General features: G+C 38.0%; 1 protein-coding gene across 1 annotated transcript in view; it reads left to right on the top strand.

Annotated features, from left to right (window-relative positions):
* Window positions 1-12,570, top strand: part of pigg (phosphatidylinositol glycan anchor biosynthesis class G (EMM blood group)) — a 116,004-nt gene that overhangs the window by 79,919 nt on the left and 23,515 nt on the right. The window lies entirely within an intron of this gene.

Raw genomic sequence — 12,570 nt, 5'->3', positions numbered from 1 at the left:
GGCTAAAGGGAAGAAGTGACATCGCCGCGCGCCGCTGAGGCTTCGCAGATATCCACCAAGTGGCTCGAAGGTCTAATTAGATGTTTTTCTGCAGCCGTTGTTTTAAAGTCCCTCTTACCCCCCGCCCCCCAGTTGTCACTTGGACGTGTTCGGCTTTGTCCCAAGTAGGAGGAGCAGGGACCTGGGGGGGTTGGGTGTCTGCCTGTGACGCTGAATTTCGTGCTCTGGCTGATTTACAGTAAGTGCCAGCCTGGTGCGGGTGATTGATGAAGTGGGTATGCCAAAGATGTCAAGGGGATTGGACATGGTCTTACCTTTTCCTTATTCGCCTGCTGGAGCGCCGTGCTTGTTACCAAGGTAACCGGAAATCCAGGCAACTCGACAAGCTTCTATTTTCCGTCCTCTGTTACTATTAAGATAAAAGAAAGCATTAAGCTGATCAGACGAGGGTGATTAATCTCCTTGCGTTTAATGTCTGCAGTTGCCAAAAACATCCTCTTGAACCTCTTTTTTTCTTTTTTTGTCAAACTACATGTCTATGAATAAATTGTAAGTTGTAGGAAACTGGTTCTGTAAAACAGCAACAAACCTGCTCAGCCCTTCTCCATTGCAAACCCACACCTCAAACAAACGGCCAATTGCTCTCTTCCCATTTGCATTTGATAACTATAAACAAACCAGTTCGTATCTAGGCCCTTTTCTTAATCTTTGGTTGTTGTTTTTTTTTAGTTAAGTATTTTAATGAATTAAAGAGATAAACATGATCAAATCTGCTATATAACTTAGTTTTATTGAATGTCATTATTCCAAAGCTCTGGGTTTCCATTTCCTTTGGTTCGGTTTGTCATATGGGCTCCCCGACTTTCATAAACAAACCAAAATACAGACAGAGCTGTGAAATAGGGGTGGGCATTTATCGTATCGTTTACCATTTATCTCGATACATTTATGAGAAGAATTTTGATTTATAGTTGTCATAAATTTCACTTATCAACGGTAAATCAAAAAAAAAAAACTGACAGAATGATTGGAAGTGTTACTTTTCCATGAGGACGTCAGGTTCAGATATATTACTTCAACTTTTATATCTGTCTACGTCTACTGTGATTTTATTGCCTAATAAACCTGGAAATCCCCTTTTTGAACTCTCTGACTTAAACTTTTGTTTATTATTTTAAACCAGACGATTCAAATCCAAAGGCCTAAAAAGAGAAAAACGAAACAGCCCTTTACTTTAGTGCAGAATTGGAAGCACTATTACTTTGTTTGTCACCTTTATTACGATTGGTTATTAAAAAATGCAAAAAAGTAATTTAAAAATCTTGGATCTTTGGTAACACTTTATTTGACGGGTTGTGAATAAGGCTGTTATGACACCGTCATAAACATGACATGACGCCTGTCATGAACATGAGTAAGTCTTCATGAATATTCATGACTGTTGTCATAAAGTGCCATTCGGTAAATCATGACACTTTTAATACAAAGTTGAGATTATTCAAAATGTCTTCGTCATGACAACTTGACATTAACCAAGAAATCATGATCTGACATAGATTTATTATGAAAGTATTAATAAAGTGTTACCGGACCTTTGTGTTAGACTTGACCTGCTGAATGTAGATGGTCTGAAGTTCCCAACAGAGCTTATCTTCACAATTATTTGCCAGTCGAAGCATTTGATCTCTCTTTTATTAGCACGTCGTTTAGCACGGTTAGCATTGTTAACTGCAGCAGTGTTCAAACATAGGCTGTCTTGTCTTGGCTGACTTAGCAGTTCCCTTGAGGCTGTGGACATTTTCAGATTCGGCACGGTGAAAACTTAAAAGAATGAAACATCACAACAGGGGGGAAAAAAACCCCAAAAGTTCACTCAAAAAACAGACTTTTTTTTTGTAAAAATCCATCAATGACCACATCTGATTCCTGCGATTTCACACTTTTACTGCTTGGCATCACCCATTTCCAACCCAGCAGAAAAACGCAGCCCAAAACAGAAAATCAAGCCCAAACTGTTGCCAGCGTTGGTATAAATAACCCATTCTGAAAGGCTGCATCTCCTACAGTGAGAAGCTAAAATCTGATTTGAAATTCTGATCTCAAATGAAGTTTCTTTTTTCCTCCCTATCCAAGGGATGAATATGATTCTGTTTTTCGAGACATTGTCTATGTAGAGTCCCCTATCAAGATAAAGTGTGATCCAGTGATTAATGATACATCTAGGCAGCAGTTATTACTCTATCTGCTTTAATGAATGTTTAATGCTCTATCTTGCTGGGTGAATTTGATTGCGGCAGTGCCTACAAAGGACTCGAGTTCGGCAGTAACAAAGTAACAAAATGTTCCCTTGATGAAATCTTTTTGTTAACTGTTATTTTATTAGAAAGATGAACCCGGACATAACTCTCCAAACATCATCAGCCTCCTTATTGTCAGTGCTCTGACAGAATACCAAGTACCTTATACATACCTTTTTGTTGTTCTGAAAATAGCAAAAGAAAGATATCTCTGCCAATAGGGTGGAGCAACAACTTCCTGTTCATTGCAGTATCTGGACTCTGAAAATGGCCACTTTGGAAGCAAAGCACAAGTCAGACATTTGTCTTTCTGACAGCGCTGCGCAAAAATATTCACTCCCCTTGAACCTTTCAAGTTTTTATTTGTCCTTATGTAACAAACAGAAGCTTCTGTGTATTCTATTGGGATTTTATGTGATGGACCACATTTCTATTGACCGGACAGTGAAACTTCTGCCACTGTCTCAAGTCTTTAGATTTTTTTTCAGCATCGTTCTGTTTTTAACTCCCAACCGTCTTCCCGTGCCGCCCGGACGCCACAGTTTTCTGTTGCTTTGAGTTTTCCTTTGCTCTTCTTTACACACCAAATTAGGGCTGTTGTAAACAATTATTTCAGTAATGTAGTAATCCATCAATTATTGCAACGATTTATCAAGTAAGTAAATGAAAAATTTAACACAATGAAAATGTTTTGAATACTGCCGTAACAACAGTATTAATATCAGATATCAGTATTGGGCCCAAATTTTCATATTTGTGTATCGCTAATAATTGCTTTTCTGTAGCTTAGAAAATTAACCTATAACAATAACAGCTCATTATTTAAGTCATCCTGGACAAAAATGGCACAAAATCTGAAATTTGTCCATTCAAAACTAAAAATAATAAAGCAGCGGACTCACAAAGACCCTTTTTTAATGTGTATACTCCAGGTTCTAGTTTAAGAATTCATCTTTAGTGAGTTAAATAGATGAACTCTCACTTTGCACAGCCATCTGTAGCTTTTGTGTCCATGTTGGCGACGGGATTTGGCACATTCGTCACACTCAGAAGCACACCCGCCATGATGCGCTCCGCCACAAATTAGTTGCAACTGGGATGGTAGGAAATTTATTTTCCGTAAAGCTTGTCTGCTAAGAATCAGCTTTAGCACCTGCCGCGCACTTCTCCGTTTTAACTAGGCGGCAGGGTTATACTAGCTCTGGTTTTGTCATTATGGTTTAGTTTTATTTCCTTGAAGCCTTTTGTTTGTCTATTTCGGTTAGTTTTAATTGGTTTTTAGAGCGTGTTTACTAGTTTTTGTTATTATTTGTTAAATATTTAGTTTAGTTTAGATGCAGAATAGTGATTATGCATACAAATACTGGGTTATGAATACAACAAAAGATACCATTTTCAAAAAATATATTCAATTATTATTGAACCAACGACTGCTGTCCAACTTCTGCTGTCGCCATATTGTACCTGAGTAAGTGCCGTAAAAATGTGCCGTAAAAAGGAAGAACACAGACCACCGTAATCTTCCGGCAGCTGACGTAAACTGTTTGTGTGGGCAAAAAAAATCATTTCACATCAGTTTGAAAGGCTAATAAATAAATTCATGAACACAAAAACGAAAGATATTATATCTATATAAATCCATGCCATATAGACACATGATATAGTTCCACTTAGTTATAGTTTTTTCCCATTAATTACCGTTTATATTTATTTCCGTTGACGAAAAATGTATTCTCAATTTCAGTTTTCATTATTTTGTATAGTTTTAGGTAACTATAGCACCGTTGCTAGGAAGCAGGCCCTGGAGAAACGCTGTCCTATTTCAAGCAGTCAATTTAAGGTTCCCTATTGGTCCCTGGAAAAGCTATGAAAACTCTGACATTTTCATCAAGCAATAAAATCCCGCCGGAAACCCCAGACAGAACGTGAAAAGTGGATCCGGGAAAACAGATCCACCCTATTTTATGCTAGTTGCGCTTAGTGTTTATCTGCAACATATTGGCGGAAGTGCGCAACAAATAGTCCTACCTAAATAGTAAATAGTAAAACATAACTTAACTAAGGTTCGAGGCAGATAATTTGCTGGAAGATTTTTAATACTCGAGGTGCACAAATCATTCAATGAATCGTTACGGCCCTACACTAAATTATACATCCTGCTTTCTTTAGAAAAGAAAACTCGTCCCATTTCACCTTAAATGAACCAACACACGACGGGGGAGATCCAGCTGAAAGAAAACTTTCGCTGTCATTTTTTTAAGGGCCTGTAGTTTGAGAAATTGTGTAAACAGCAATTAGCTTTAATTGCTTTGAGAAGGAGGACAGCTTGTACGTTTAGCTTGGAAAATGCCAAGCCCAAACAAGATGCCTTTCAGCTTTCAGAGTTTGGCAATCCCTAAGTGTTGGGGAACACGTGTATCGCTTCGGGCTAATTTACATTGACGTTCTAAATCAACATGCCAGTTCCAGAATGGCAAGAATTTCTTTATGCAAATGTCACATCGTGTCCACATCAGTTTTTATATGTAGATGGTATGATGGCGGCAATAATGACGGCTTGTAATCGGAGACAAGTGCTGTAGGTCAGATAAATTGGTATGTGATTTTCTCTCTACACGCTGGTTATCATATAAATGGCACCGGCGCACATCCATCACCGTACAATCCAGCACAGGGCCTGGAATGCTCTTTTTCCTTTGCATAAAATAATAATGAATGTAATCGGTGCAATATTGTGTGAGGAGCTTTGAATAAAGAACAGTGCATAGGATGGAGCATATTACTCTGCTTCCTTCCTCACTAGGTACAAGTTTGCATAAGACACTGATTAATAATATATGTCTAATACTTGCTCAGTTCCTTCAGGGTCAGTTATTACCCTCTAGTACTTTTGTGAGTTTTTACAACTGCAGTAGAAATCCTCTTTTTACCGTGTTTTTTGCCCCAAGCTGGATTTATAAAAATAAATGCATTTTAAAAAGTCCTGCTTTGTGAGTCGATCATTTTCTAAGTGTCTAAATAGCTTCAGAGCAGACATTGAGATCATTTTCAGAGACAACAGCATTGGAGCTGAGTTCACTCCTGGTGTTGCAGTGCTGTGAAGAAAAATGTTTGCCCCCCCCCCCTGCACATTTCTTTACTTGTTTGCCATTTTTAAGTGTTTTTGTCCATCATAGAAATTTTAATGCGAGACGAAGATAACTTGAGCAAATTCAGTTGAAGTTTTCAGACGATGTTTCGTGATTCATTGATAAGAAAATGACTCGGATGAAACTGGCGTGAATGAGAAAGTCTGAGGCCAAACTGCTGCCGACCAAAAAGTACATAAAGGACGATGATTTCCCAAAAAACACCTTAGTGGTCTCCAAGTCTTGCACGAAGATATTTTGTGTGTTACAGATACGAAAGTGGAGCTTTCTGGGAGATGTACTTTTCGTTTCACCTGGCACATCCAACGGGCCCCTGCCTGTTTGCAAATTCACGTATTCCACATGTATGTTAATGTGTGTTAAGATATGCTTGCTGTTTGACTCAATAAAGTTAGGCAGCTATGTTTGTAGACGGGAATCTCAGTTATTCACGGATTTTTGCTATTCGCGAACATTCACAGGGACCACAGTTGTCCGCTGAAAAATCCAGAGTTTTTTTTTTTTCAAAATTGCCATGTTTTCGTGAAGCCAACTCATTTTTGTAATTCCAATTTGCGCAATTCTATGGAAACGGATCTACTGTCTGTCATAATGAACACTTGATGGTAGTCGTTGTAGCCAACGGCGGCACAACCAGTTATTAAGTTTAGAAGAGAACGACTTTTTTTACTCATCATATTTGCTCAGGTTATCTTAGTGTGATACGTTTTCGCTCTGAAAGTATTTCCAGAGACAACATCACTGGAGTTGAGGAAACTCCACACTCTCAATCCAGACCGAACCAAAGCCATTAGTGTCTTTAATTCCACCTGCGTTGTTGTTCGGCCGTCACAATGTCTGCTGTGGGAAAGGTTTACAGGTGAAGCACTCTCCCACTAATTGCTGCGTTCATCTCCACATATTTTCTCAGAATACAATTAGATCTGATTTCCTCCAGGCTGTAAGTGCTTAAAGATTCAGTGGCTTTCTTAACCTCATTACCTCCTAATACTCCCACTTTTCCCTTCATCTATAATGAAACGGGATGAAGCAGTTTATCTTTGTCACTCTTCTTTCAGCCCTTTGTTTCTCGTGTGTGTTGCTCCGTTACAGCGAGTGTACTCATCCCACAATCTTTTGAGCAAATATTCATATGACTTCATTAAAGAGCAGTTTTCATGTAAGGAGTGAGTGTGAGGGGGTTGGGTTGACACTTTTTCATTCAAGTCTCTCTGGATAAGCATGTCTCCCAGAAGAAATTAGACTAAATGTTATTGCCTTCATTATGGAAAGCACTTGTCCGTTAAAGCTTCAATTTAAGGCTTTTCCTCTGTATAAATAATTGATAGTTGGGAAAGATTTCTGTAGAGTCAGCAGTTTAGATAAAGAGCAGCCGGTACAAACTTGAGTCATAAGTTGTATGCCACTAGATGTGTTCTTTGAAACTTGTTGATCAGACAAACCTAGCTCCTCTTCACTGCATCTGTACTGTCCAGATATTTGAAATCAGGAAAAGAGGGAAGTAGGGCACAATGGGTGACAGAGCTGGGTAAAATTAAGAAAAATGTCTGAAAACTGGCTGTAATAACTAGATATGGTACCTTGAAAACTTTTCATACCACTTAACCTTTTCTACATTTAGTTACTTTACAATCACTTGCATTTATATCCAACCCCTTTACCTTGAGACCCTCATTAAAACCCAGTCCAACCAATGGTTAGACATGGTGCTGGGAGTGTCATAGTGTGTGGATGATTTTCTTCAGCAGCGACAATGTGTCTACAATGTACATGGTGAACAACACAACGTACTGCAAGCCTACCAAGTAGGAGTACACCGCGCAATCGACCCTAATTTTCTTAATTCTGGGACATCGGCAGTTGGTTGATCCTTAAGTCCACCGATCTCATCCGCCAATCTAAAAATCAGCCATTGTCCTCTGTTGCTCTGCCATGAGAGAAGTTTGACTGACAGACCACCGGTTTTCGTCTGTCCGTCCGCAGTTGACAACTGTCTTCCCACTGTTGCCAACTTAGCAACTTTGTTGCTAAGTTTAAAGACTTTGCAGGCCAAAATAATTGGTATTGGAAAAAATCTGAATGACCAGGTCAATATTTTTAAAGATACGGTTGGTCCGATTCCTTCACTATACGTGACAAAAATAAATTGACGTACTTGATTGTGACGTGACAAAATGAAGATTGCATAATACTTTTGCGATCCGTCACATAGCAATTTATCACGTTTATTAGGCTATTAGGTTCTGAAATTGTGTTTTCAACTTGTTTCATTTCCTGGAAGTCTCAATTTACATTTAGCTTGAATGTGTAGAAAGTTACTCGAGTCACTTTGTCTTTCTGTCTCAGTGGGGGTTATTCACCTACAGGGATCTCTGTTGTGGTTCCCATGGTAACACGGGTCCCCATGAGTCAATGTGCAGTCTGGTTAAAATCCTCCTACAAAACAATAGACACACACAAAAAGCATACAGCTATGATCAAATATTTTATCAAATAAGGATTGCGTTCAATTGACATTTGACTCGCTCAGAAGTTGAGTTGAAATTAACTCTGGCTTCACTTTTCCTCTTTTAAAAATTGTCATCTAATTTTTGACTATTTCATTTTAAATATGGAAGGGACATAAGGACACTTAGTTCCACCAATTGTGTTTTAATATCTAGTGTTTTTTGATGATGTAGCCACAAGCATTTCCAAAAATATTAGTAACCATTTTCTTTCTGTTCAGTGCATTATAATTTGAAATATAATTGTATTTTAAATAAAGATGAACCTGCGTAATGGAAACCTTGATTTTAGAAGGAAGAGATGGTAATTACACCTGCTAAATGTCAGCAAACTTGCTTTCTATGATGGTTAAATACATGAGAAATTCTGATCAAATATTCCTTTCCAATACATGCCCGTTGATTATTACGTGTTTATGTAAATTTTCTTTCACTGTTTATTTACAGCTGTTTATTTTAAGAAGAAAAATCTAAGTTTTGAGTTAAAGGACTGATTTTTGTGGAAAAACAAAACCTTTGAAGTCACTGCTGGGATTTAAAAAAACATTTTTGTATGAAATTTCTGTATGAATATTGATGCCTTGAGATGTTGAGCTTGAGAAACAGTCACAGCTCTGAAAACAAGATAAAGATGTCATCACTTATAATAACGAGGACATTAAGCAGTAATAGCAAGACCCGGGTCAAAGTATTTCACACAGGGCTTTGTTGGATGGGTTGTGTGATTGGTCCGAAGTTTGTGTTTTATGCAGAAAGTAGATATTAATGTCGGGGTAATTAAAGCCTGGCGGACTGCCAGGCTTTAATTATCTCTCCACCAGGCTGAACGTTGTTTGTTTATTTTAAATGTTAAATTTTTTGATACACAGTGACAGTAAAGACGGATTAAGCTAGGTTTATAGTTTACTGGGCTCGCACCGATTGCATAAAACACGGTGTGGACCGCCCTAGCGCCCCTTCCACCGGGCTTAGCAGGTTTTCTGGAGAAAACCCTGTAATGCTCATATTTCTCTTCAACTATTTATTTCCCCAGGAGACATTGGTACTTTTTTGGAGAGCGAACACCAAACACAGTGAGGAATTATATACGTTTTTTTGTTTTTTTTACTACTCTTCACTAAATAACAAAATTATCAAATCATACTAATTTCTCAGAATCAGCATGGACTTCCTCAGCAATTTGAGCTACAGTAGCTCGTTTAAAAAAATCAGACCCAATAGATTCTGACCATTTCAGACTAGAAACGGTTTCAGTTTGGAGATGTTCTGACCCGAGTTGTCAACCCATAACGGTTTATCCCTTAAATCCTTTATGCCTTCCTGAGTTTTCTGCTTACGGAAGAGGATTAAGGCCACCGAAAAAATAAAAAATATAATTCTGAGATTAAAGTCAAAATTCTGACTTCAATCTCATAATTTTGACTTTAATCTCAGAATTCTGACTTTAATCTCAGAATTCTGACTTTAATCTCAGAATTCCGACTTTAATCTCAGAATTCTGACTTTAATCTCAGAATTCCGACTTTAATCTCAGAATTCTGACTTTAATCTCAGAATTCCGACTTTAATCTCAGAATTCTGACTTTAATCTCAGAATTCCGACTTTAATCTCAAAATTCCGACTTTAATCTCAGAATTCTGACTTTAATCTCAAAATTCTGACTTTAATCTCAAAATTCTGACTTTAATCTCAAAATTCCGACTTTAATCTCAGAATTCCGACTTTAATCTCAGAATTCCGACTTTATTCTTAGAATTCTGACTTTAATCTCAGAATTCTGACTTTATTCTTAGAATTCTGACTTTAATCTCAGAATTCTGACTTTATTCTTAGAATTCTGACTTTAATCTCAGAATTCTGACTTTAATCTCAAAATTCTGACTTTAATCTCAGAATTCTGACTTTAATCTCAGAATTCTGACTTTATTCTCAGAATTCTGACTTTAATCTCAAAATTCTGACTTTAATCTCAGAATTCTGACTTTATTCTCAGAATTCCGACTTTAATCTCAAAATTCTGACTTTAATCTCAAAATTCTTTTTTTTTTTTTTCCGATGGCCCTAATCCTCTTCCGTACTGTTTCTACTCATGAACTGTGAGCTAAAAACAATGAAAAAGATAACGAGAGTTATTCACTTCACGACCGTAACATCATGCCTAATTTCTTCCACAATCTAATTCAGAGAGAAATTCCTGTGAGCATTTTCCATTTATGTGAAACTTTAATATTGTTGGATTTTGTCTCAATGAGAATATGTTTGCTTGAACGGAATTTACCGTTTTTATTGTAAAAAAAACCTTCAGAAGAAGAAACACACACACCAGAAAAGGAGGCAAAGACAGTGAAATTCACACGGTAGAGGGAGACGAGAGTGGAGAGAGAAAAAAAAAATGCCCTGAAGCAGAGAGAGATGCAGAAGTACAACCTCTGAAATAAAGAACTGATAGCCAGGCCTGGGATAAGGAGAAGTCCCAGGGTGGAAGATTGATCTGGCACAGAGGCGCCTGAATAAAGAGGGAAGGACGTGGAGAAGAAAAGGGGAAGTCACTCTCAGCGCTGATGGGGAGGAATGTTAAAAATCCTGATGTTTTGGATGCAGCTGGTTGTATGTATTGCTACTGAACACGCCGACAAACAAAACCAAGCCATCTTTGATATGTCGAGCTTCCACTTCCCGAATCCTTACTCTGAAAAGTTCCGACTTTTCCCCGTCACGAAACCTCGGCGAAACCTATAAATCTACCCGATCTCAAAGCAAATTTTAATTCAGCACACCGTTACGCGTGCGTCTTATGAGCTCGTGGTACGACATTCAAATAAAAGAAATTAATAAATACAGTTGAAAAAATGTCACCTTACCTCAAAATGCACTCAGAGCATCTTAATGCCCTGTTCCTCAAAACGTATTGAGAAACTGACAATGTGATGGGTGGGAGACAGCCTGTTTCCTGCGGCGGTTCGCTCCGTCTTCCAGTCTCCTGGCTTTAATTATTAATGTTACATTGACACACTGCATACTGAATGAAGCAAAGGTTATGAGTCACAGAAATATGAGCAGTCCTGTTAAACAAGAGGGAGGAAGATGAATTTAATTAAAGTTGTGATCTTTGGAGAGCAGATATTGCAGAGGATTCTGCACAAAGCACGTCACTGATGCAGCGAACTGCAGCCCACACCTGGGCAAAGATGGAGTCATAGTTTCACATTTTGTTTTCCTCCATTTGTTTAATATTTGAGTTTGGGTACAGAGATAATGTGTTCCTACTTTGTTTTACTTTTTTTTCTTAGATATTGGTCTACTTCATGATGTCAGACAGGTTACATTGAAGGGATTTCTTGATTCTGACAGTGATCAGGTGTGGATGCGGAAAGTGGAACTAATTTGGTTTCACACCAGATGGTCTGGTAGGCAGCAAAATGATGAGATTTGTTACAAAATGATGAGATTCGCTTTCACGCCGAGTTGTGTCAACCAAACCGAACTAATTTAAAACGCTGTTCCTCTCCTCGCCTGTGGGGGCACTGAAAAGAACAACCACTGAAAGAGACGACACAAAAACAACAGAAGAAGACATGAGCACAACGTCCTTCTTCGTAAAACGTAAGCAAAAATGGAGTAATGCCAGATTTTAGCGGTTGTAGGATTTCTCTTTTGTTGTTGGAACCAAACAATGAACCTTTGTGTCTAGCCAGCGCTAGACATGTTTGATTTTGATGTAATTACCCAGAATGCCAGGCGCTATAGTCCGCTTCCAACTTTTGGAGCGGTCTCCGGTCCACACTGCATTCAATCGGCACCAGAGTTCACTTGAACCGAACCAAGGTCTAGGTTTTCTTTTTTGGACCACATCAGAATTTAATTTCCCAGTCTCCCCTTCTCAAACAAACTGGACTTTAACATACAAACCAGAATTTGATCAAAGTGGACTGTACAGGGCTGGTGTGAATGCACCCTAAAAATCAGGGGTTTAAAAAAAATGTGATCAATCATCGTTTATTCATGATTCAACAGAAGAAGCGGATATTTATCTTTGTTTTATCTATACACTATGAACCTTGTAAAGCAGGAATGCCCAAAGTGGGTTCTGGAGGGCCGGCATCCTGCACGTTTTAGTTCTTCCTAGTTTAACGCACCTGGATCAAATGATGGCTCGTTAGAGGCCTAAGCACAACATTGACTTGCTGAAAAGGTTGTTGGTACCACCAGGTGAGAACTAAAACCCCGGTTCTAAAGTGTCTGGACTAAAAATATGATGATTAAGATGATTTAGCTTTAGCAACATGTTAGTTCGGATAACTTTTCCTTTAATAAATGAAGTCATTTAAAAAAAAAAAACACATTTTGTACTTAGATTACCTTTGTCTGCTATTAAAGTTGATTTAATCTGCCACTTTTGGAAGAAAAAAAATCTTTAAAAATTTGTAGTATGGGTTTTCCGTGCCACCTTAGATATGTCATCTTCTTCACAGAGATGCTCACAAGCTTTAAAATCTGTTGATTGTGATTTATTAATGATAATTTAATAATAATATTATTAATAATTTATTAATGATATTGATGATCATTCAGTAATAAACTCTAGATCAAGTGCTTTTACATTTGTCCCCCATCTA

Source organism: Xiphophorus couchianus, chromosome 23 (genome assembly GCF_001444195.1).
Source record: "Xiphophorus couchianus chromosome 23, X_couchianus-1.0, whole genome shotgun sequence".
In the NCBI taxonomy this organism is placed as follows: Eukaryota; Metazoa; Chordata; class Actinopteri; order Cyprinodontiformes; family Poeciliidae; genus Xiphophorus; species Xiphophorus couchianus.
The sequence above is the reverse complement of the archived record's forward strand: the minus strand, read 5'-3'. Positions and strand labels throughout refer to the sequence as shown.